The sequence below is a fragment of the Pelodiscus sinensis genome, chromosome 19, assembly GCF_052426305.1.
Source record: "Pelodiscus sinensis isolate ZL-2025 chromosome 19, ASM5242630v1, whole genome shotgun sequence".
NCBI classification, from domain to species: Eukaryota; Metazoa; Chordata; order Testudines; family Trionychidae; genus Pelodiscus; species Pelodiscus sinensis.
The window spans coordinates 26,102,065-26,122,865 of record NC_143070.1 but is presented as its reverse complement, the minus strand read 5'-3'; the positions used below and the strand labels follow the sequence as shown (position 1 = coordinate 26,122,865).

Genomic DNA, 20,801 nt, shown 5'->3' with positions numbered 1-20,801 from the left:
AAAAGGAGGTTTTCCTCACATTTGCGCCCGTGTAGATGGGTCAAATGTCAAAAAAGCCTCTTCGGAAAAAAGAAAAGTGTCTCCAAAACTGTTCAAATTTATGGTCCTGGACAACACCTCTGAATTCCAAGGTGCAGCCATTCCCCTTTTCCCTCCAGCCTTGGAGGGGTCTCAAGGCCTGTGTAGCCAAGAAGTGTGATTGACACCTCATACCCACAAACTTTTTGTCAATTGCAGAGCAACCTAAGGATTACTTGCCAAGGACGCACTACAGGCCCAAGGTCAGGCTGGAACCAGGGGAAGCAGGAGGCAGGAAGAGCCCCAGTCTATACAGCTCCTCTTTGTGCAGAAGCCGCTTGTGCAAAAACGGACCCCAATTAATTATGCAAGGAAAATCCCTGGGCTGCAATGCTTAGTTACACACAGTAAGAATAATCCACCAGCTCAGACGTGATTTCTAAACCGCCAAACAAGGAAAATAATAAAATCTGATACACTAGGTGGTTCCCATGGGCTTTGCCCACACCATGCTCAGAGATTTTCTGTCAGTTTGCCAGACCAAATAACTAGCCCCCCATTGCTCTGGAGTCTCTGCCTCTCATGGGCCTTCTCATCCTCAGGCTCTGCTTTGTCTCCAGACAGACCCTGCTCTGCTACAGCCACCTCCCTCTGTCTGTCACTTCTAGAGAGCAAAATGCATCCCTTCATTATGACTCTGACCGTGTACACCTGGGCTTTTAGCACTCAGAGCTGCACCTAACACCAGCATTTGCTAGGGAGGGGTCTGAACAGCTTCTGGAAAGAGAGAGAACCACTGTGGAGCATCCTTGCCAACTGTCTCAGAAAGCAGAGGAATGTAAATTCTTTGTCAGTGAGAGGAAACTGTCACCCCAGGTGGGACAGTGCCAGAGACAGAAATTCACCTTTTAAATGTTCCTTCTTCAACTTTTAGCTCCTGATTAAGCCCCTTTGAAGAAGCCAGATACACAGGAAGGGCTGATCACACTCCTCTAAAAATCAGCTTTCCATGGGTATCTGTAGCTGGCTCCAAGTCATGGGCCTTAACGTCTCTTCTCCTTCCCGAAACCAAGGAAGTGTCCCCCACCGCTACAGCCTCCTGAGGCTCTATGGCCCTGTCTGTACAGCAGGAACAGCAACACTCACAGCCCCACAGGAGGGCCCCTGGCCTAGCAATGTGGCACCCTGAGCAGCCTCTGATGTTCCCTGTGTGAGCCCCAGAACCAGCCCTGAGTGAGTGGGGCAGAGAGAGCAGCTCACACATGCCAAGGGACTGGCCAGGGGCAGGACATGAGCCTGCCAGGCAGCAGTGACATCACAAGGAACTTTTACAGCACCTCAGCTCATTGGTTGGGAGGCAGTGACCTCACAGAGGGACTATGGCAACAGCCAGGTGGGACAGGCTGCAGGGCTGGGGCATCTCAGAGACCCCCATGGCCTGGCTGCCTGGAATCTCCTTTGTGAGGTTTCCCCTTGAGGGCAGAAGGGATTGAGGGTCCCATCTGGGAGTGTATCTGTGGAGATTTCCCCTTTCCCCAGGCTGCAGTGGGAGGGGCTGGCACTGAACTGAAGAGAGAGCTGGGAGAAGCAAGAGGAAGGGCTGCAAACATCCAATGAGGATGGGATTCAAACCCATGCGTGTAGAGCACAATGGATTAGCAGTCCATCGCCTTAACCACTCAGCCACCTCATGTGAGCTGTTGGGCTTTGTTACCAATTACCCAAAGCCATCAGTGCCAGGAACCTTTGTGCCACTTGCTGGCTGGCTGGCCAGGGACACCCAGGGTGGGAAGGTTTTGGCTTTTCACAATGTTCCCTGGGCTGTTGTACAAAGCTCAGTGCTGGTAACAAACCCAAACACCCCCTGGCTACATCTACCCTGCAGGCTTCTTACACAAGAACTGTTTTGTGCAAGAGTTCCTGCGCAAAATGTCTTGTGCAAGAGCACGTCCACATTGCCATGTGCTTTTGGGCAAGAATGTCCGTGGCAGTGTGCACACTCTCTTGTGCAAGAAAGCTCTGATGGCCATTTTAGCCATAGGGATTTCTTGCACAAAAAAACCCTGTTGCCCATTCATACTACCTTTTTGTGCAAGAGCTCTTGCACAAGAGGGTTTATTCCTCATGGGGAGAGGAATAACTCTTGCCCAAGAAGCCCTTTTCCTTCATTTTGCTGTAAATTTACTTGCACAAGAACGCACGCGCAGTGTAGATGTTCCTCAAGTTTATGCACAAGAAAGGCCATTCTTGAGCAAGAAGCCTGCAGTGTAGATGTAGTCCCTGGGAGCCCAGAGAGGGGCTGTCTAGTCACAGTCTGACTCGGCGTGGGCTCTGCAATGGGAAGATGTCCACGGAGCAGGCAGATGGCAGCAGCACACGGCTCTGGTGGGCCCAGCATCCAGAGGAGCGTTTCCGATATGAGTGTTTCCTGACAGTGTCCGTCTCTGGTCTGATTTCACAGTGTGGTGAGACACTGGCACCCACAGCAGCATGGATGGGGTGGCTGGAGGGAGTGGCTGGCGGGCGGCCGGTAGGAGCAGTGGCCAAGGGAGAGGGTGAGCTTCATTTGCATATCTAATGAGTCACCATTGTTGTGGAAGAGGCTCTTGCGCCAGAAGGTGCAGGGGACAATCAGCGGGCGGAGGGTTATTTTTTCTCCTCCCTGGGCTGATGTGGCTAGAACTGAGGAGAAGAAAATCCTCTTCCCTTCTCCTCAGAAGATGGAAATTGCAGTTGGTTCTCTCTTTGGTTCTACTAAAGCTGGACCCCAGGACTAGACTTTTTCTTTCTAAAACCCTGGTGAGAACTGAGATCCAATTGCTCACAAGATCAGAATGCGAGGTAAGGAAGGGCACCGCCCAGCATGGGGCTTGAACCCATGACCCTGAGATTAAGAGTCTCATGCTCTACCAACTGAGCTAGCCAGGCTACCTGCAAAAAAGTTCCTAATATCCCATCTCAGTGTAACAGGAGCCAAGTGTTCTCCACTGCCTGACTCAAGGCTCTTTCTTGCCCCTAATGTGGGGTTCTGGTCTGTGGAGAGGTTTGAACTCGAACCCCACTCCCGACACACCTACTTCTGTCCCCACAAGGAACGGCCCCATTTCCATCTCTCCAGGGACAGGAGAAGGGCTCTGGCCTGTTCTCTGCAAAATGCTCAGCCTGTTTCATTTTCTGCAGGAACGAGTGGGATCCATGTGCCTTGTTCCCCAGTGAGAGGTATGTGTCCTCTTCCCCCCTTTTCACAGACACAGCAGGCCAGGGGGCTATGAGCCTCCAGAGGCCCCTTCCTACTTGGCCTCCCACAAAGCTGGGGTGAAAAGCTGCTAGACCCCAGCCCTCCTGGGCCAAGCCATGGCAGAGTTAGCAGGATACACTTCTGTCTTCTCCTGCCTGCGCCCTGGTGCTGAGGGGCCGGCCCCTTTCCTGCTGCCCCAACTCTTATTCCCACAATGCACTTTGTTCAGGGGCCGCTGGTCTTTGTGCCAAGGTGCGTGGCTGGGAGCCAGGACTCAGGACCCTTCCCCCAAACCCCCCTCTGACCCGCTCACACTGTCCGGCTGCCTCCAGCACAGGCTGAGCTCAGGGGTCAGGTGGGTGACCTGCCCTGCAGCTGTGATGGCATCAGGCCCTTCCCGCTGGCCTGCGCCGTCTGGAGATGGAGCTCCAGTGGCCTCAGACACCCAGCAAGAGGAACAAAACTCTCTGCATTGAACCTCAGGGCATAGAAGCCAAAACACCTGAACCTTCTAACAACCACCTGAGTCTTAGTAGGTTTCACTGAGATTTGAACTCAGATTGCAGGATTCAGAGTCCTGAGTGCTGCCCTTACACCATGGGACCTGTGGTGTGACACTGCAGTGGGCACCTCTGACTCTCAGCTCTCAGGCTGGCCTCTGCTCTCCTGGCTCCCTCCAGGTGCTTCATCTCCCAGGACTCCCTATGAGAAATGTGTCACTTTCACCCCTGGGAGCAGCTCAGCCATGCAAAGGGGCTGCCTGGGGCAGGACATTAGCCCTGGAGGGCAGGGGTGGGTGTGGCAGTGACATCACAAGGGCCTTTTGCATCCCCTCAGCTTATTGGCTAAAGGAGGTTGGGAGGTGATGACCTCACAGAGAGTCCATGACAATGGCCAGGTGGGCCAGGCTGCAGGGCAGGGGCCATCTCAGAGCCCCCCCCCCCCCATGGCTTTGCTGCAGGGAGTCTCCTTGAGAGTTGCCCTTGAGGCCTTTTCGGAGCCTTCTCCTTTCCCACGACTAACTGACCTAGATGACAGACGTCGCTGTGGAGAAGGGAAGAGCCTCCAAGAAGACCTTTGTAAGTACAGCAGGGGAAATAGCTCAAGTGGTAGAGCGCTTACTTAGTATGCAAGAGGCAGTGGGATCGATGCCCACATTCTCCAACTGCAGCTCAGCTCTTATCCCTTATTTTCACTGTCAGGGGGTCAGTGGCCCCTCCCTCTTCCTACCTGCTCTCCCAAAAGAGACAGACCTGGCTCCCCTTTCTTTGCCACCAGCAATTGCCATGCTGCAAAGCAGAGAGTGGAGATATCAGGCTCTGTGGTGCAATGGAAAGCATGTTGGACTTTTAAGCTGCAACAAAATACAGGACTGTGTAGCACTTTAAAGACTAACAAGATGGTTTATTAGATGATGAGCTTTCATGGGCCAGACCCACTTCCTCAGATCAAATACTGGAAGAAAATTGTCACAACCATATATAGCAAAGGATACACTTAAAAAAACCGAACACATATGAAAAGGACAAATCAAATTTCAGAACAGAACAGGGATGCGGGGGGGAAGGTAAATGTCTGTGAGCTAATGATATTAGAGGTGATCATTGGGGAAGCTATCTTTGTAATGGGTAAGATAACTAGAGTCTTTGTTAGGACCCCGCCGTAAAGTGTCGAATTTTAGCATGAATAACAGTTCAGAGGATTCCCTTCAAAGTGCAGTTTTAAAAGGCTTTTGAAGCAGGATGCAGGTAATTAAGTCATTGAGATAATGTCCTTTCTGGTTGAAATGGCAAGAAACTGGTTTTTTTCTGTATTTTCTTTCAGCTGCCCTAGACTAACATGGCTACTTTTCTATCACTATTTTAAGCTACAGGGATTCATGTGAGTCCAGCTAGACATTCAAAGTTTGTGGGTTCAAGTCCCACGAGTGTCACTTTAGCTGCTTTGTCATTTCCAGGGCGCAGCTTTTACAGACCAGGCAATCCTTAGGGTGAAACTGGGGTGGGCTTGAGTCCAGACAGTTCCCAGCAGACCCCAGTGAGGATGGAGGGAAGGGCTGGTTCTTGCGGTTGGGGCTGGGAGTTGTTCTGAAAGGCTTCAGGTGCCATTAGATCGTTTTATCCCTCCGTGTCTCCTACCAGTGCTGAGCAACACTCAGGCTGTGTCTGCCCTACACTGCTCTGCTGGGAAAAGCTACGCAAATTTCAACACCCAATTTGTGCAGCTTTTGCTTCTGCTTTTTTGGGGGGTGGGAAGAGGCTTTTCCGACAGTTGGCCTGTTACACTGGGCAAGTCACACAAGGGAGGCAACAGGCAGAGCCGGCCCAATGCACCAGCCTCCGAGGGCAGGGAGGCCAAGGCACAAGCAGCTGCCTGGCCTAATTTATCTGGCTTCCCCAGGTTGGCACCTAGGGGCATTATCAGCTGACGTTACCCCCACCCCCCTCTGTCACATGAAAGGGAGGGGCTGGGGTGCCACGTGATGTCAAGGCCCATGACTTGGAGCCAGCTACCGATACCCATGGAAAGCTGATTTTCAGAGGGGTGTGATCAGCCCTTCCTGTGTATCTGGCTTCTTCAAAGGGGCTTCATTAGGAGCTAAAAGTTGAAGAAGGGCCATTTAGAAGGGTGAATTTCTTTCCCTGGCAGGCTTTTCTGTGTCCCCCGGTGCCTAATGGACAAGGCACTGACCTTCTAAGCCAGGGATTGTGGGTTCAAGTCCCACCTGGGGTGACAGTTTCCTTGTTGTTCACTAACAAATAGTTTGCATTCCTTTGCTCTCTGAAATAGTTGGCGAGGATGCCCTGCAGTTACTGTCTCCCTTGATGCAGAAGCTATCCAGACTCCTCACTAGCTTGTGTTAGGTGCAGATCTGGTTGCTAAAACCCCAGGTATTCAAAGTCAGAATGAAGAGGCACATTTTACTCTAGAAGGCCCAGGAGTGACAGACAGCAAGAGGTGGCTGTAGCAGGGTCTGCCTGGAGACAAAGCGGAGCCTGAGGATGAGAAGGCCCATGAGAGGCAGAGACTCCAGAGCAGTGGGGTGGTTAGTTATTTGGTCTGGAAAACTGACAGAAAATCCCCAGGCCCTGAGCATGGTGCGGGCAAGGCCCATGGGGCAGTTTGCCTGGTGGGGTTTGGGGGGTGGAGAAGCTGTGAAGCTCTGTGAGTGGATAAGGTCCCTGGCTGAGCTGCACCCCCTGCCGTGTGTGTGACTCAAACTGTCCCTCGTCCCCTTTTGTGTGTCTGTTGCGCTTCCAGCTTCTTTCCTCAGGCACGTTCATCCGGCAAAGACCCTCCAGGGATCTTGTATCTTCCTTTGTGCAGCTCAGCCGCAGACACAGCCAGGGCTGGAAGGAAATTGCTGCACTTTGGGAGTCAAAGGTGTTGTCTGGGGCCACAGAGCAGTTTCACCCAACAGCTTGAGGGGGGCACCATGGCTTAGCTTGCTCTGTCTAGACAGAAGAGCCTGGGTTCAACTCCCAGTGGTGCCTTGTTGCTTCCTTTGCTCACATTTTCCCAGGTCCTTCTGGGACACAGAAGAGGCCTCCCCTGGCCACCCATGGAACTGCGGGTTCAGGAAAAGGCTGATTGGGGAGGAGTGTTGGGAAGAAGGAAACCACAAGTGAGAAGCACCTGATGCCCACAGACCCTAATTCTCCATGGCTGCAGGAGCTGCAGAGTCCCATCTGGGGTGACAGTTTCTCTCCCTGACAAAGAGTTTACTCTGCTCTCTGAAACAGTTAGCAAGGATGCTGCACAGTTGCTGTCTTCCCCACTGCTAGTCACTGTTCCAGGAACAGAGTGAGTTTTGCCCTGGGCACCAATATTGAGGGTGTGTGCACCTGTGTGTGTGTGAGCCCCCCTGGCACCCATTGGCTCCTGCTGAGGGGTGGAGGGTCCCCTGGCCCCATTGCTCCTCCTGGGGAGGGTTGGAGGGACCCCAAGCCCTATAGCGGGTCAAAGTCCCACCTGGCAGGATACAGTTTCAGTTTTTCCCTGGTGGATGCTCCAGACATGAGGTATGCCAGCGCACTGGCCCAGGCCGGGCCGGCAGTGATGGTTTTTATACATGCAGGGAAATTCCCCGGCTTCTCCCCCTCACAGAGCTGCTGCCTCTCCGGGAGGCAGATGAACTGCAGGTGCGGGACAGCTCCCTGCCAGCAGGGACAGCAGCCAAGGCACCAAATATCGCTGGGTCTGCAGCCAGTGTTGGAAACTGGGCAGGGAACAGGAGGCTTTTGTGTCACACACGTCTCAGGTAGGACTGTGACTGGTCCAAGCAAGGAATGTGTCTTGGGGCTAGTTTAGTGACACCCCAAGGCCGTGTCTACACAATGGCTGTGTCTAGATTTCATCCCTTTTCTGTAAGAGGTGGGGGAATTAGCTCAAGTGGTAGAGCGCTCGCTTTGCATGTGAGAGGTAGTGGGATCGACACCCATATTCTCCAGTGATAGATATTTGCTTTTTCCTTGTTTTACAGGCAGAGACAACAAGGGGGCTAAGTGCTTCTAGGGGCCTCTTTGCAAAAGGCAGGGGACTGGTTTCTGCAGTGCTGTGGGTGTCACGTTTGCCGGGCATAGAAAAGTTCCCTGGCTAAAAGCCAGACAGGCAAAGTCCTGCCTGTAACACCCAGAGGAGGGGATTCACTTGCCGGGGAGGGCAGGAACACACCAGCACTTGGCTGCCAGCTGTTTGCACATCTGGACACAGAAGTATCCTGAGCCTTGGTTCTACCAGCCAGTTTCTTTTCAATTCACTGCAAACTGCGTCCCAGCTGTAGGTGACACTGAATTCACCTGCCTGGGGAGGGTAGGAACAGACCAGCACTTGGGAGCTTGGCTGCCAGCTGCTTAGCACATCTGGACACAGAAGAATCCCAAGACTTGGTTCTGCCAGGCTCCAGTTTCCCCTCTTCTGTTTCTTTTCAGCTCCCTGCAAACTGCCTCCCAGCTGTGGGTGAGGCTGAGTGTGTGTGAAACCAGCTGCACTTTGGATGATTTTGTTAATTATTTAAAAAGCCTCAGGGGAGGCCTCTTCTGTGTCCCAGAAGGGCATAAGTAAATGTGAGCAAAGATTACAACAAGGCACCACTGGGACTTGAACCCAGGCTCTCCTGTTTATGAGGCAGGTGTTCTAGCCAGCTAAGCCACGGTGCCTTCCTTGGAAAGGGAATTGAAACTGTTCTACTTTATGGTGCCAGACACCCCCTTCCCATTCCAAAGTGCAGCCGTTCCCCATTCCCCTCCAGCTCTTGCCATGACTCAAGGCCTGCGCAGCCCAAGACATTTGATACAAAACAGAACTGGATCATTCAATGCAGGAAAGGTCAATCAATGGCATTTAACCAGGATGGACAGGGCAGGTGTCCCTAGCTGGTGTATTCCAGAAGCTGGGAATGGGCGACAGGAGGGGTCACTTAACAATTGTCTGTCCTGAGGATTCCCACTGGGTAATGAAATTGGCTGCTGCTGTGAGACAGGATCCTGAGCTAGTTGGGCAACTGGCATGGCCCAGTCTGGCTGTTCTGATGTTCTGTTTGGTTTCTGTTCTTGTCCCCTCTGGCCAATGGAAAATGGACCCATGTCCTGAAGGGGACAGAAAGTGGCCAGTGAAAGGCTAGTGTAGGTGAGCAAAAAGGCTTCATGTGTCCCTGATGGTCTAGTGGTTAGGTTTCAGCACTTTCACTGCTGAGGCCTGGGTTCAATTCCCAGTCAGGGAAACCACCCTCATCTGTACTCATGAAATCTGCCAAGTCTTTGCCCTTTTCCATCACAGGGAGGGCCAGGGGGCTGAGGGAAGGGAGGGGCTGGGGTGCCAGGGGGAGACACTCCCAGCAGCCAAGCACATTTCTCAGGCAGCCCCTTCCCTGCGCAGGGGGCACAGGTCCTACCCCTGGGTGAATAAGAGCTTGTGGGGACTGGCCAGGGCTTCAAGCAGGCAGCTCCCATTGGCCACAAACAAGCTTGGAGCAGGGACCAGGCCTGAAGCCTTTTCCTCTCCAGCTGAGAGACACAAAGGGCCCAGCAGCCCCTTCTCTCAGCTGTGCGTGGGGGCAGGGCGAGCAGGGAATCTGCCTGAGGCTTCTTGCTGCCATGTTGGGTGGCTTCATGGGCTGGATCCAGCCCGCTGGCCTGTATTGCCCAGGCCTGGCTTAGAGGGAACCCTGGCTCTGGGCTGTGGGGGAGGGGCACTGTGGAAAGGCCAGTCTGGCCTTCCTGGGCAGGGCATGACGACATGCGGCAAAACATCCTGGACAGAGAATTACAGGCCACACAAGAGTCTTATCACAGCCAAAGTAGCTCAGTGGGGAGAGCGTTAGACTGAAGATCTAAAGGTCCCTGGTTCAATCCCAGGCTTTGGTATGCTCCAATAGGGGCTAATTACTTCAAGTTGATGGTTTTGCTTAGAGCTGTTCTCACAACCTGCACTGCAGGAGAAAAGGGGAGATGAGCTGCATCCTGGGGCTCTTCCTGCTTTCTCTTGGCCCTGGGTCTCTATCCTGGCACAGGGCAGGTACAAGGGCTACAGTTGGGGGGAATCAGGTGACACCACAAAAAACACTCCCTGTTGGCAGTGCTGGAACATGGCACCACATGAGCATGTTACTAGCACCCATGTCTCCCCCCCTCAGGGCCACTAGAGATGTCCAGCAGCTCTGTCCTTGCACCCTGGGGCTGTCTGTCTGGGCCATGCACTCACACACACTGGCCCCTCCCTTTCTAGGACAGGGCTCCTGTTGTTCCTTGCTTTACTCAACCTGGGAGTTGGGCTTATCCCAAGCAGCAGGGGCTGTGTTTACCTGGGGAGACACAAATAGGAGCAGAACCCCCTGTTCCCACTTTTTGCTTGGCTTTGAACCAGGAGCCTTTTGCACATTAAGCAAACACGATACCCACCACCCCACAGAAACAGAAACATGCTTGTCAGTTTTTTTCTGTACATAAACTTGGACAAATATTCTGTTACTAATTCTTTGCCCAAGGCAGAGCAAGAGCAGGGAACAAGACCCCCCCCCCCCCCAATACTTCTCTAGACCCTTTGCTCCCAACACGGGGGGGAGGGTGGTGTGCACCTCGGGAGGAGTGACCCACATCATATCCCCAGCATTTCTGCCCTTCATGGATGGACCTTTGGGGGAGGCCCAGATGCTCCATCCTCTCACTCAACTCCTATCACACACTGGAGCAGGGCAGCGCCCAGGGGTAGGGCTGAGCCATGGGGTGCTGGGTAAAGGGCAGAGGCTGCAGGAGCTGATAGTTTCCCCAGAGCCCAGGGACCCATAAGGAGGCACCATGCCCTGTGTTTCTCTCAGAAGGCGCAGAAAGGGATTGACTGGGGTTGGGGAGAGTGGCTCAGGGGTTGTGCAGCTTGTTGCCCTGGTTAGGGCGTGGCCAAAACACAGGCCGCGCTGTGAGCAGGATTTGAACCTGCGCAGGGAAACCCTATTGGATTTCTAATCCAACGCCTTAACCACTCGGCCACCACAGCTGTGAAGTCAGCAGTGTCCCAGGATAAGGGAAACTGGTAAATAATCCCAGTGCTCAGGCCTGACCTCACCCGCCCCACAGAATTCACACAGCAAACCTGGCTTCCAGCACACAGGGCAAGCTTGGGGGCTCATTGCTGGGCCCTGGGGTAAAGCATTAAACCAGCCCCCTCCTGCAGAGCCTGTTAGTGTTGCTGTCCCTGCTGTACAGACAGGGCCATGGAGACAGGGAGAGGTTCACTGAATGGGCCAAGGTCACCCAGCTAGTTAGAGTCAAAATCTGCCCCCAGCTCCCTGCCCCACCCACCGACATGCTGACTCCCTCGCTGCCAGGGGGCTGGTTGCATTGGCCTCTTTTGCTGTCTTTTCTGCTTTGAGACATTGGGACAGTTGGCCACGGAGTCCCGCAGTTGCCATCTCCCTCTGTGCAGGTGCTGTCCAGAGCCCCGACTAGCAAACGCTGACACTGCTGTTAGATCCAGACCAGAGGGGAGTGTTTAAGGGTTATTTCAGAAGAAGGGTTTTCTCCCCAAATAACTGCATCTAAACAGTGTTTTTTATTTCATAATAAAGTATTTTGAAACAGCACCTGGACACGATTATGCAAATAGAGCGCGGGATATTTAAATCCCGGTTTCATGTACAATTTTGAATGTCTCCATTTGGATCCCTCTCCTGAAGGAGACTGCAAGTGTCAACATGTCCTGGATGTTGCAACCTCCCAGCACTCACCTGATGTTCCCTCCCCGCTGCCTGAAGACGTTTGGGAGTCCTCCTGCATCCCCTGGAGCTGCAGGACATCAGCGTTGTCATCCTGAAGCTGCAGCCGCTGCTTCCCAGGTGTCTCCATCCCAGACTCCACAACTATCCCTGGAGACAGGGGTTCCCCACACCCCTGGATTCGGTCCAGTTCATCACAGTATGCACAGTGCTGCGGTGCTTCCCCAGAGCGGGACCTGTCCTCACGGGCCCTCGCATACCCCTCCCGCAATTCGTTGACCTTGGCTCTGACTTGGTCTAGGATGCAGGAGGGGGGAGGTGGCCTTTCTCTGCAAGGCCATCAGCCATTGGACCACATGTTAGATAATTTCATGGAGGTTAGGTCCATAAAAGCTATTAGCCAGGGGATAAAATGGTGTCCCTGGCCTCTGTTTGTCAGAGGCTGGAGAAGGATGGCAGGAGACAAATCGCTTGATCGTTGTCTTCGGTCCACCCCCTCCGGGGCACCTGGTGCTGGCCACTGTCGGCAGACAGGACACTGGGCTAGACGGACCTTTGATCTGACCCAGTATGGCCGTTCTTATGTTTTTATGTTTATAAATGTCCGCAATCCTCCCCCTGGACTGCCGGGCCTGCAGAGACTCCCCCTCGGATCACAGCTCCAAGAGGGTCTTTATCTCTGTCCCAGACACTGACAATGTCCAGTGTTTCTGCCCCGTGCTTGGTCCTGTGATGTGTCCCTGGAGGAGTCTCTGGGGGCTTGTGCCTGGGACATGGCTCTCCGGAAGGCAGAAGTGCTCGATCTTAGGTAAAGGACCCAGAAACAACACTTTACGGCAAAAAGCACAAGGACGCTCTTGGTCCGCATCCTTGGGCCACAAAAAGTATCCAGAAGTCACTTCCCCACCTCTCCCTTGGCTGCTCTAGAGCTTAGCCCAGAGTCTGATAAACTCTACTCTCCCACCCAACAACCTCTGGGACTCCTCTCCCGCCCGGCTCCTCACACCACGGAGAGTGCAGGGCAGCCACTACTCTAGCATCACCACTTCTGGTCTTTGCCTAATGGCCAAGAAGTTCTGCTTTACCCAAACCACACGGGCACCCTCTCGCCTCTGGCCAGCCTCATGGCAGACATGGGCTTCCCTCACTAATTTTCCCAGCATTTTGGCAGGCAGGCATTGGTGGTATAGTGGTGAGCATAGCTGCCTTCCAAGCAGTTGACCTGGGTTCAATTCCCAGCCAATGCAATGTAAAGAGGGAGCATCAAAGCTCCTTGCTGAGGTTTTACTTGAACCCTGAAAAAACAGGCACAAATGGGTCCTGCAGCTGTGGGCTGCCTCTCGCCGCTTTTCATCCTCTCCGAGAGCATGCACAGTAATGTGGTTCCTCCCTCACATACCTCTGCTGCGATTCCTTGACCTTGGCTCTGACTTGGTCTAGGATGCGGGGGTAGGAGGGAGGTGGCCTTTCTTTGCAAGACAATCGGCCATTTAGCCATAAATGTCCACATTCCTCCGCATGGACTGCAGGGCCTGCAGAGACTCCTCCTGGGATCACAGCTCCAAGACGGTCCGTATCTGTGGCCCAGACAATGACAGTGCCTGGCGTTTGCTGCCCCTTGCTTGATTTGATTCCCAGCCAATGCAAGGTGGGAAGGGAACAGGCAACCTCCTGGGGGAGATCTTATTTAACCCTGAACCACAGGCACAAATGGGTCCCACAGCCAAGGGCTCCCTCTCACCGTTTTTCGTGGGGAGCAGCTCAAACAAAACTAATTTGGCTGTTGTAGGGTCTGCATGGGGCTTGTACCCGTGACATGGGCATTATTAGCATCAAGCTCTAAACAGCTGAGCCAGCAGGCCCAAAGGTGGCCCCACAACAGAGGGAAGAGAAGAGTTTTCCCTGCTATTGGGGAAAGCCGGCCAGGTCAAAGGCCTTTCAGCCACTCAGTCTGGAGCCTCCTCCTACCAATTTTCTGGACTGTTTCCTGAAAAGCTCTCAGCCTTTTGCCTGTTTCTGCTTCCCTGTGCATAGCAGGCAGCTAAAGTAGAGGGGCAGGGGTAGAACAGTCACCCCAGCAAATATATCTGTGGCCAGCACAAGGATTGAACCCATGACCTTGCTAGTACCATGCACTAACCAACTGAGCTAGCCAGCCAACCAAAACATAGGTTCCAAATAGCCCTTTCAGAAAGGCACGTCCAGCAGCTGAAGGGCTGTCTCTGCAGCTGCCAATGGCTGTTCTCTGACAGGGCCACTAGTGGCTGGCGGCCGGCATGGTGCACTGAGACCCAGGGCAAAGAGGCAGCTGGAATCTCTTGCTGCCAGCACCTTGCCTCTCAGCTTCTTCCCTGTCAGCAGCAGCCGCAGCGCCTTTCAGTCACTGGGTCAGCCAAGGAAGAGAGGCAGGAATGGGGCCAAGTAGGGAGTCAGGCTGAGGGGGGCAGGCAAAGCTCGTTTTGCCTTCAAGGGCCTGTGTCAACAGCTTCTCTCTTGTGCGCTGCTGAGGAGAAAAACACCCTGAGCAGGACTGTCATGATTATGAGGGTTAGCCAGCAGCCTGGGGATTAAGGGGTTAACTACACCTAGCCAGGTGGAGTGACCAATAGGAATGTAGGTGGGACTTTTCAAACTGTGACAAAGGAATTTGGGTTTTTTTCTTTTCTCCCTTTTGTCTCTCTGAGAGTTCTCTGCAGCTACAGAGAGGGACAAGCATGTCTCTCTCTCTCTCCAAGACATCATTCTTCATTTTCTGTAAGTAGGGTAAAGTTTAGGTAGTTTCGTTAGGTTTTATTGTGTTATGGATTGGGTATGGGATCTGAGATCTGGCACTGCTTAAAAGATGTTTTGGCTTTTCTTTGTAACTAAGTTCTAGGCCCATGGAGTTTCTCCATGAGTATATTTTGTTACCTTCCTCTCTAGTCATTATACTTGCAACCAGAATATTGTTGTAATAATAAAAGTTCTTTCTTTTCTTTTATTAACCTGGCAGTGGTTAATGGTGTGCCCTGATTTTTGTTTTAGGGGGAAGATTTCCCAAATGATCTTTCCCCTGGTTTCTTTAGCAACATTTGGGTGGTGGCAGCGGAAGTTTTATTCCCAAGATCTAGGTTTTTAAGATCTTGGGGGAAGTTTTATACCAAAGCCTGGTAGAAAGGTTTTGGGGTACACTTGCTGGCCCTCACTTCTGCATTTATCATGCCAGAGTGGGGAAGGAGCCATGACAAGGACCATAAAGACCAATTTAAAAGAGAATTTAGACGGGGGCACCAAGGGGACAAGAGTCAGAGCCTGGCAGCTTCTGGGACACAGGAGAGGCCTCCCCTGGCCACCCATGGAACTGCTGGCTCAGGAAAAGGCTGAGTGGGGAGGAGTGTTGGGAAGAAGGAAACCACAAGCCTGGAGCAGGTGCAGAGGCTGCTGTGACTGGCACTGGCAAGGCAGGGCTCTGACTGCAATTGCTGGGACAGGAGAGACAGCACCACATGCCCTTGTGATTCCCTGGGGGTGTCCATGCTCAGAGAGCCTGAGGGTGCAACCTCTGCAGCTCCTGCAGCCATGGAGAGTCAGGGTCTGTGGGCATCAGGTGCTTCTCACTTGTGGTTTCCTTCATCCGAACACTCCTCCCATATCAGCCTTTTCCTGAACCCGCAGTTCTATGGGTGGCCAGAGGAGGCCTCTTTTGTGCCCCAGAAGGACATAGGAAAATGCAAGCACAGGCTGCAATAAGGCACCACCAGGCATAGAACCCAGGATCTTCTCTTTACAAAACAAGCACTTTAGCCAGCTGAGCCATGGTGCCCCCCTCAAGCTTTTGGGTGAAACTGCCCTATGGTCCCAGACAACACCTTTGACTCCCAAAGTGCAGCAATTTCCTTCCAGCCCTGGCAGTGTCTGCGGCTGAGCTGCACAAAGGAAGATACAAGATCGCTGGGGGGGATCTTTGCCGGATGAACGTGCCTGAGGAAAGATGCCGGAAGCGCAACAGACACACAAAAGGGGACGAGGGACAGTTTGAGTCACACACACGGCAGGTGGCGCAGCTCAGCCAGGGACCTTATCCACTCACAGAGCTTCACAGCTTCTCCACCCCCCAAACCCCACCAGGCAAACTGCCCCATGGGCCTCGCCCGCACCATGCTCAGGGCCTGGGGATTGTCTGTCAGTTTGCCAGACCAAATAACTAACCACCCCACTGCTCTGGAGTCTCTGCCTCTCATGGGCCTTCTCATCCTCAGGCTCCTCTTTGTCTCCAGACAGACCCTGCTACAGCCACCTCCCTCTGGCTGTCACTCCTGGGCCTTCTAGAGCAAAATGTGCCCCTTCATTCGGATACCTGGGCTTTTAGCAACCAGATCTGCACCTAACACCAGCACTTGCTAGTGAGGGGTTTGAACAGTTTTTGTAGAGAAGGAGACAGCAACTGCCCCTCATCCTTGCCAACTACTTCAGAGAGCAGAGGAACTCTTTGTCAGTGAAAGGAAACTGTCACCCCAGCTAGGACTTGAATCCACAATCCCTGACTCAGGAAGCCCGTGGCTTGTCCATTAGGCCCATGCAGCACACAGCAAAAAATGCCAAGGAAAGAAATTCACCCTTCTAAATGTCCCTTCTTCAACTTTTAGCTCCTGATTAAGCCCCTGTGAAGAAGCCAGATACACAGGAAGGGCTGATCACACCCCTCTGAAAATCAGCTTTCTATGGGTATCGGTAGCTGGCTCCGAGTCATGGGCCTTGACGTCTCGTCTCCCTCCCGAAACCAGGGAAGTGTCTCCCACGGCTACAGCCTCCTGAGGCTCTATGGCCGTGTCTGTACAGCAGGACAGCAACACTCACAGGCCCCAATATGTCCCTCTGAGCAGCCACTGATGTTCCCTGCTTGAGCCCCAGAACCAGCCCTGAGTGAGGGGGGCAGAGGGGGAGCAGCTCACACATGCCAAGGGACTGGCCAGGGGCAGGACATGAGCCCTGGGAGGCAGCAGTGACATCACAAGGGCCTTGTGCAGCACCTCAGCTCATTGGCTGGGAGGCAGTGACCTCACAGAGGGGCCATGGCAACAGCCAGGTGGGACAGGCTGCAGGGCTAGAGCATCTCAGAGACCCCCATGGCCTGGCTGCCTGGAATCTCCTTTGTGAGGTTTCCCCTGAGCCTCAGTCCTGGCTGAAGCCTGGCTACAGAGAGAGGAGGCCAATGTAAACAGCGCCATGGCAGCGAGGGAGTCAGTACGTGGGTGGGTGAAGCAGGGAGTGGGGGGCAGAGTTCAGCTCTAACTCACTAGGGGTGCATCCCATAGTTCAAAATAATCAATGCACCTATTTTGAAATAGCTTATTTTGTAATTTGGGGCTGGCTACACAGCACTTACTTCGAAATAAATCACAAGTGGCCCTTTCCGAAAGAAGCCTTGGGCATCTGCAGGAACCTTGTGGGCTCTGGAACAATGTGCGTGGGGCAGGAGAGCTTTCTTTTTGTCCCTGCAGGGGAATTAGCTCAAGTGGTAGAGCGCTTGCTTAGCATGTGAGAAGCAGTGGGATCGATACCCACATTCTCCACCTGCAGCTCAGTTCTTATCCCTTACTTTAAGGGTCAGGGGCTCAGTGGCCCCCTCCCTCTTCCTACCTGCTCTCCCAAAAGAGACAGACTTGGCTCCCCCTTTCTTTCCCCCAGCAATTGCCATGGTGCAAAGCAGAGTGGAGATTTCAGACTCAACCAACTGGCCAGCAGGCTCTGTGGTGCAATGGAAAGCATGTTGGATTTCTAAGCTGTAGTGGTTAACATGAGCCCAGCAAGACATTTAAAGGCTGTGGGTTCAAGTCCCACCAGAGTCACTTTAGCTACTTTCTCATTTCCAGGGCACCTTTTACAGACCAGGCAATCCTTAGGCTGCAATCCTTAGGCTGACACAGGGGTTGGCTTGAGTCCAGGCAGTTCCCAGCAGACCCCAGTGAGGGTGGAGGGAAGGGCTGGTTCTTGGGGCTGGGCTGAGGGTGGTTCTGAAAGGCTGCAGGTGCCGTTAGACCATTTTGTCCCTCCCTGTCTTCTACTAGTGCTGAGCAACACTCAGGCTGTGTCTACACTGCACGGCTCTTCTGGAAAAAGCTACACAAATTTCAAAACCCAATTTGGTCTGGCAAACTGGCATGGCCCAGTCTGGCTGCTTTGCTGTTCTATTTGGCTGTTCTTGTCCCCTCTGGGCAAGGGAGAATGGACCCTCCCCGCATCCTGAAGTGGACATTAAATGGCCTGTGAAAGGCTAGTGTAGGTGAGCAAGGAGACATGCTTTATGTGTTGCTGATGGTCTAGTGGTTAGGATCCAGCACTTTCACTGCTGTGGCCTGGGTTCAATTCCCAGTCAGGGAAGCCCCCAGCAATTTTTACCAAACAACTCCATAGTCAACTTTCTTGCCACATGTTACAGCAGCTGTGACCCAAGAGGTTAACTCAGGGCCCCTTTCCCACCTCTCCCTTACTGCTAAAAAAAGGGTCTAATGGTGCCAGCAGCCTTTCAGAACATCCCCCAGCCCTTCCCTCCCCCTTGGCTGGGCACTGCCTGGGCTCAGGCCTCCCCGGTGCCAGCCTAAGGGCTCTGGAGAGGACAGGGCAGCTCCAGGGGCAGAGTCCTTTTTTCTGCAGTAGTTTAAACCCAGCCCCTTGGTTTCAACTAACTAATATTACTCCTCATTTTTTGCCCCTCTGTGCCTCCCTCCCAACCACAACATACCCCAACACATCCCCTTCCCTCTCCCTCTCCCTCTCCCTCTCCCTCTCCCTCTCCCCCTCCCCTTGCTGGTAACACAAACAGGACTTTTCCCTGTTGAAAGAACAAACTCTCTGGTTTTTATGTGGGGAATGTAGAACTGGGGAGGGGCTGGGGAAAGACCCTGGGAGGGGGTGGAGGCTGGGAGGAAGGGCTAAGGCTGGCACCTTCCTCTGGTGGTCCCACTGCCTCATGTCAGGGGCCTCAGCAGCGCTGGGGGGTGGCTTCAGGGGGAGAAGCTGGTTCAGGGGAACTTGAGCTGCTGGGCCACTGAAGCAGGCCCCCAGCAGCAGCCTCTGTGCAGGGCTCACACGCTCCAGGCCTCCCAGTCATATTGAGTCTCCCCGTGTGGCTTGGGCTCCAGAGCCTGCCCCCCAGCTGGTGCCTTGAGGTAGCCACTGCAGCAGCAGGAATTTGGGCATCAGGTCCCCTGCTTTTGAGGACAGGAAGCCAGGCCAAGGCCCTTTTAGCCACTGGGGCTGTGCAGGCTGGAGCCTCCTCCTACCAGATCTCTGCCCTGCTTCCTGCAAAGCTCACATTTTTGCTTCTTTCTGCTTCCCTGTCCATAGCAGGCAGCTAAAGGAAGGGAAGTTACCAAACCAAACACCACTGCAGCTAGCATGGGGCTTGAACCCATGACCTTGGCATTATTAGCACAACGCTCTAACCAACTGAGCTAGCAGGCCTACAAAGGTGCAGTTCACCAGTGGCCCTTTCAAGAAAGGCGTCTCAGGCAGCTGCAGAGACGTCTCTGCAGCTGCCAATGGCTCTTCTCTGACAGGGCCACTAGCGACTCACTGTGACGTGGGCTGGCTAGTCCAGCTGGTTTGAGGGTTGGTCAAGGTGGCTGGCGGCCGGCAGACCCAGGGCAAAGAGGCAGCCGGAATCTCTTGCTGCCAGCACCTTGCCTCCCAGCTTCTTCCCTGCCAGCAGCAGCTGCAGCCCCTTTCGGCCACTGGGTCAGCCCGGGAAGGGGGGCAGGAAAGGGGCCTCAGATTCCAGGGTTCTGAGTCCTGAGCGCTGCCCATGACACCAACCACCCCTCAATCAACTGGGCCAAACTGGTGCCCAGTTCATGCCCACTGGGACCTGCTTTACTTGGTTCCTTTCCACCCAGAGCCCCCTTCTTCTCCTGGGCTGCGAGGAGCATCACTGGGATACTCTCATATCCCAGCACAGGGCCATCTCTCCAGTGACAGGAGACGGGGCTGGGCTTCTGACCTGCTCCACTGACACCTCCCGTCAGTCAGCTCCATCACTCAGGGCATGCCAGGGAGCTGAGTGATTGTGCCCTTGAGTGGCATTCCCAGCCAGCCAATCAGCTTAGTGAGCAGTTCATGGAGGCGGGGCAAAGAGCTCTCTTGTTAGGCCAGCAAGGAAGCAGCCCAGGCCCCACCCCCAGGGAGTCGGCTGTGGAGGGAGCCACTGCCTCTCCCCTGTGTAGGAGGCACTTTCCCAGTGGGGCAACTCTGCTCCCTGGGGCCTGTCTCCATCGCTTCTGTCACCGCCAGGCAATGGGAGAGCGAGTGGACTCCCCAAGGGGCACACGGTGAGAGACAGGGGGCTGGTGGCTCAGGGAGGGGCGGTCCCAGGAGGCAGAGGGCACCTGTGACTCTTGGCTGGCAGCTGACACTCTGCTCCTTGCTTTCCTCCCGCTGCTTCACCTCCCAGGGCAGGCAGCTACACAAAGGGGCTGTGTCTACACTGGGCCACTTATTCCGGAAAAGCAGCCACTTTTCTGGAATAAGCTGTGAGCTGTCTACACTGGCCGCTTGCTTTTCCGGAAAAGCAACAACGATCTACTGTACAAAATCAGCTGCTATTCCGGAAAAACTATTCTGCTCCCACTCGGGCATAAGTCCTTATTCTGGAACACTGTTCCAGAAAAGGGCCAGTGTAGACAACCCAGTAGTCTTTTCCGGAAAAAAGCCCCGATCGTGAAAATGACGCTTGGGGCTCTTTCCCGGAAAAGCGCGTCTACATTGGCCACAGACGCTTTTCCAGAAAAAGGGCTTTTCCGGAAAAGCAGCCTGCCAATGTAGACGCTCCTTTTCCAGAAAAACTGAAAACGGAATAGTATTCCATTTTAAGCAGTTCCGGAAAAAGGTGCCAGTGTAGACGTAGCCCTGGGGTTTTAGAACTCAGAGCTGCACCTAACACCAGCATTTGCTAGTGAGGGGTCTGAATAGCTTCTGCAGAGAGGGAGAGAGAGACAGCCACTGTGGAGCATCCTTGCCAACTGTCTCAGAAAGCAGAGGAATGTAAATTCTTTGTCAGGTGGGACAGTGCCAGAGACAGAAATTCACCTTCTAACTGTCCCTTCTTCAACTTTAAGCTCCTTATTTAGCCCCTTTGAAGAAGCCAGATACACAGGAAGGGCTGATCAGTTTTCCATGGGTATCTGTAGCTGGCTCCAAGTCATGGGACTTGAAATCTCGTCTACCTCCCGAAACCAGGGAAGTGTCTCCCACTGCTGCAGCCTCCTGAGGCTCTATGGCCGTGTCTGTACAGCAGGGACAGCAACACTCACAGCCCCACAGGAGGGTCCCTGGCCTAGCAATGTGGCCCCCTGAGCAGCC

The 20,801-nt window shown here is 53.7% G+C and overlaps 7 non-coding genes across 7 annotated transcripts; 5 read left to right on the top strand and 2 right to left on the bottom strand.

The window, feature by feature from the left end:
• Nucleotides 1–2,873: 2,873 nt before the first annotated feature.
• On the bottom strand, nt 2,874–2,946 carry TRNAK-CUU (transfer RNA lysine (anticodon CUU)). Its single transcript has one exon. It is a non-coding gene; the product is annotated as a tRNA-Lys (tRNA).
• Nucleotides 2,947–8,906: 5,960 nt separating this feature from the next.
• On the top strand, nt 8,907–8,978 carry TRNAE-UUC (transfer RNA glutamic acid (anticodon UUC)). Its single transcript has one exon. It is a non-coding gene; the product is annotated as a tRNA-Glu (tRNA).
• Nucleotides 8,979–9,548: 570 nt separating this feature from the next.
• Nucleotides 9,549–9,621, top strand: TRNAF-GAA (transfer RNA phenylalanine (anticodon GAA)). The gene has a single exon. It is a non-coding gene; the product is annotated as a tRNA-Phe (tRNA).
• A 1,044-nt stretch (nt 9,622–10,665) lies between these two features.
• TRNAS-AGA (transfer RNA serine (anticodon AGA)) lies at nt 10,666–10,747 on the bottom strand. Its single transcript has one exon. It is a non-coding gene; the product is annotated as a tRNA-Ser (tRNA).
• Nucleotides 10,748–12,640: 1,893 nt separating this feature from the next.
• TRNAG-UCC (transfer RNA glycine (anticodon UCC)) lies at nt 12,641–12,712 on the top strand. The gene has a single exon. It is a non-coding gene; the product is annotated as a tRNA-Gly (tRNA).
• Nucleotides 12,713–17,188: 4,476 nt separating this feature from the next.
• On the top strand, nt 17,189–17,293 carry TRNAR-UCU (transfer RNA arginine (anticodon UCU)). Its single transcript has 2 exons — nt 17,189–17,225; nt 17,258–17,293. It is a non-coding gene; the product is annotated as a tRNA-Arg (tRNA).
• Nucleotides 17,294–17,753: 460 nt separating this feature from the next.
• Nucleotides 17,754–17,825, top strand: TRNAE-UUC (transfer RNA glutamic acid (anticodon UUC)). The gene has a single exon. It is a non-coding gene; the product is annotated as a tRNA-Glu (tRNA).
• Nucleotides 17,826–20,801: the final 2,976 nt, after the last annotated feature.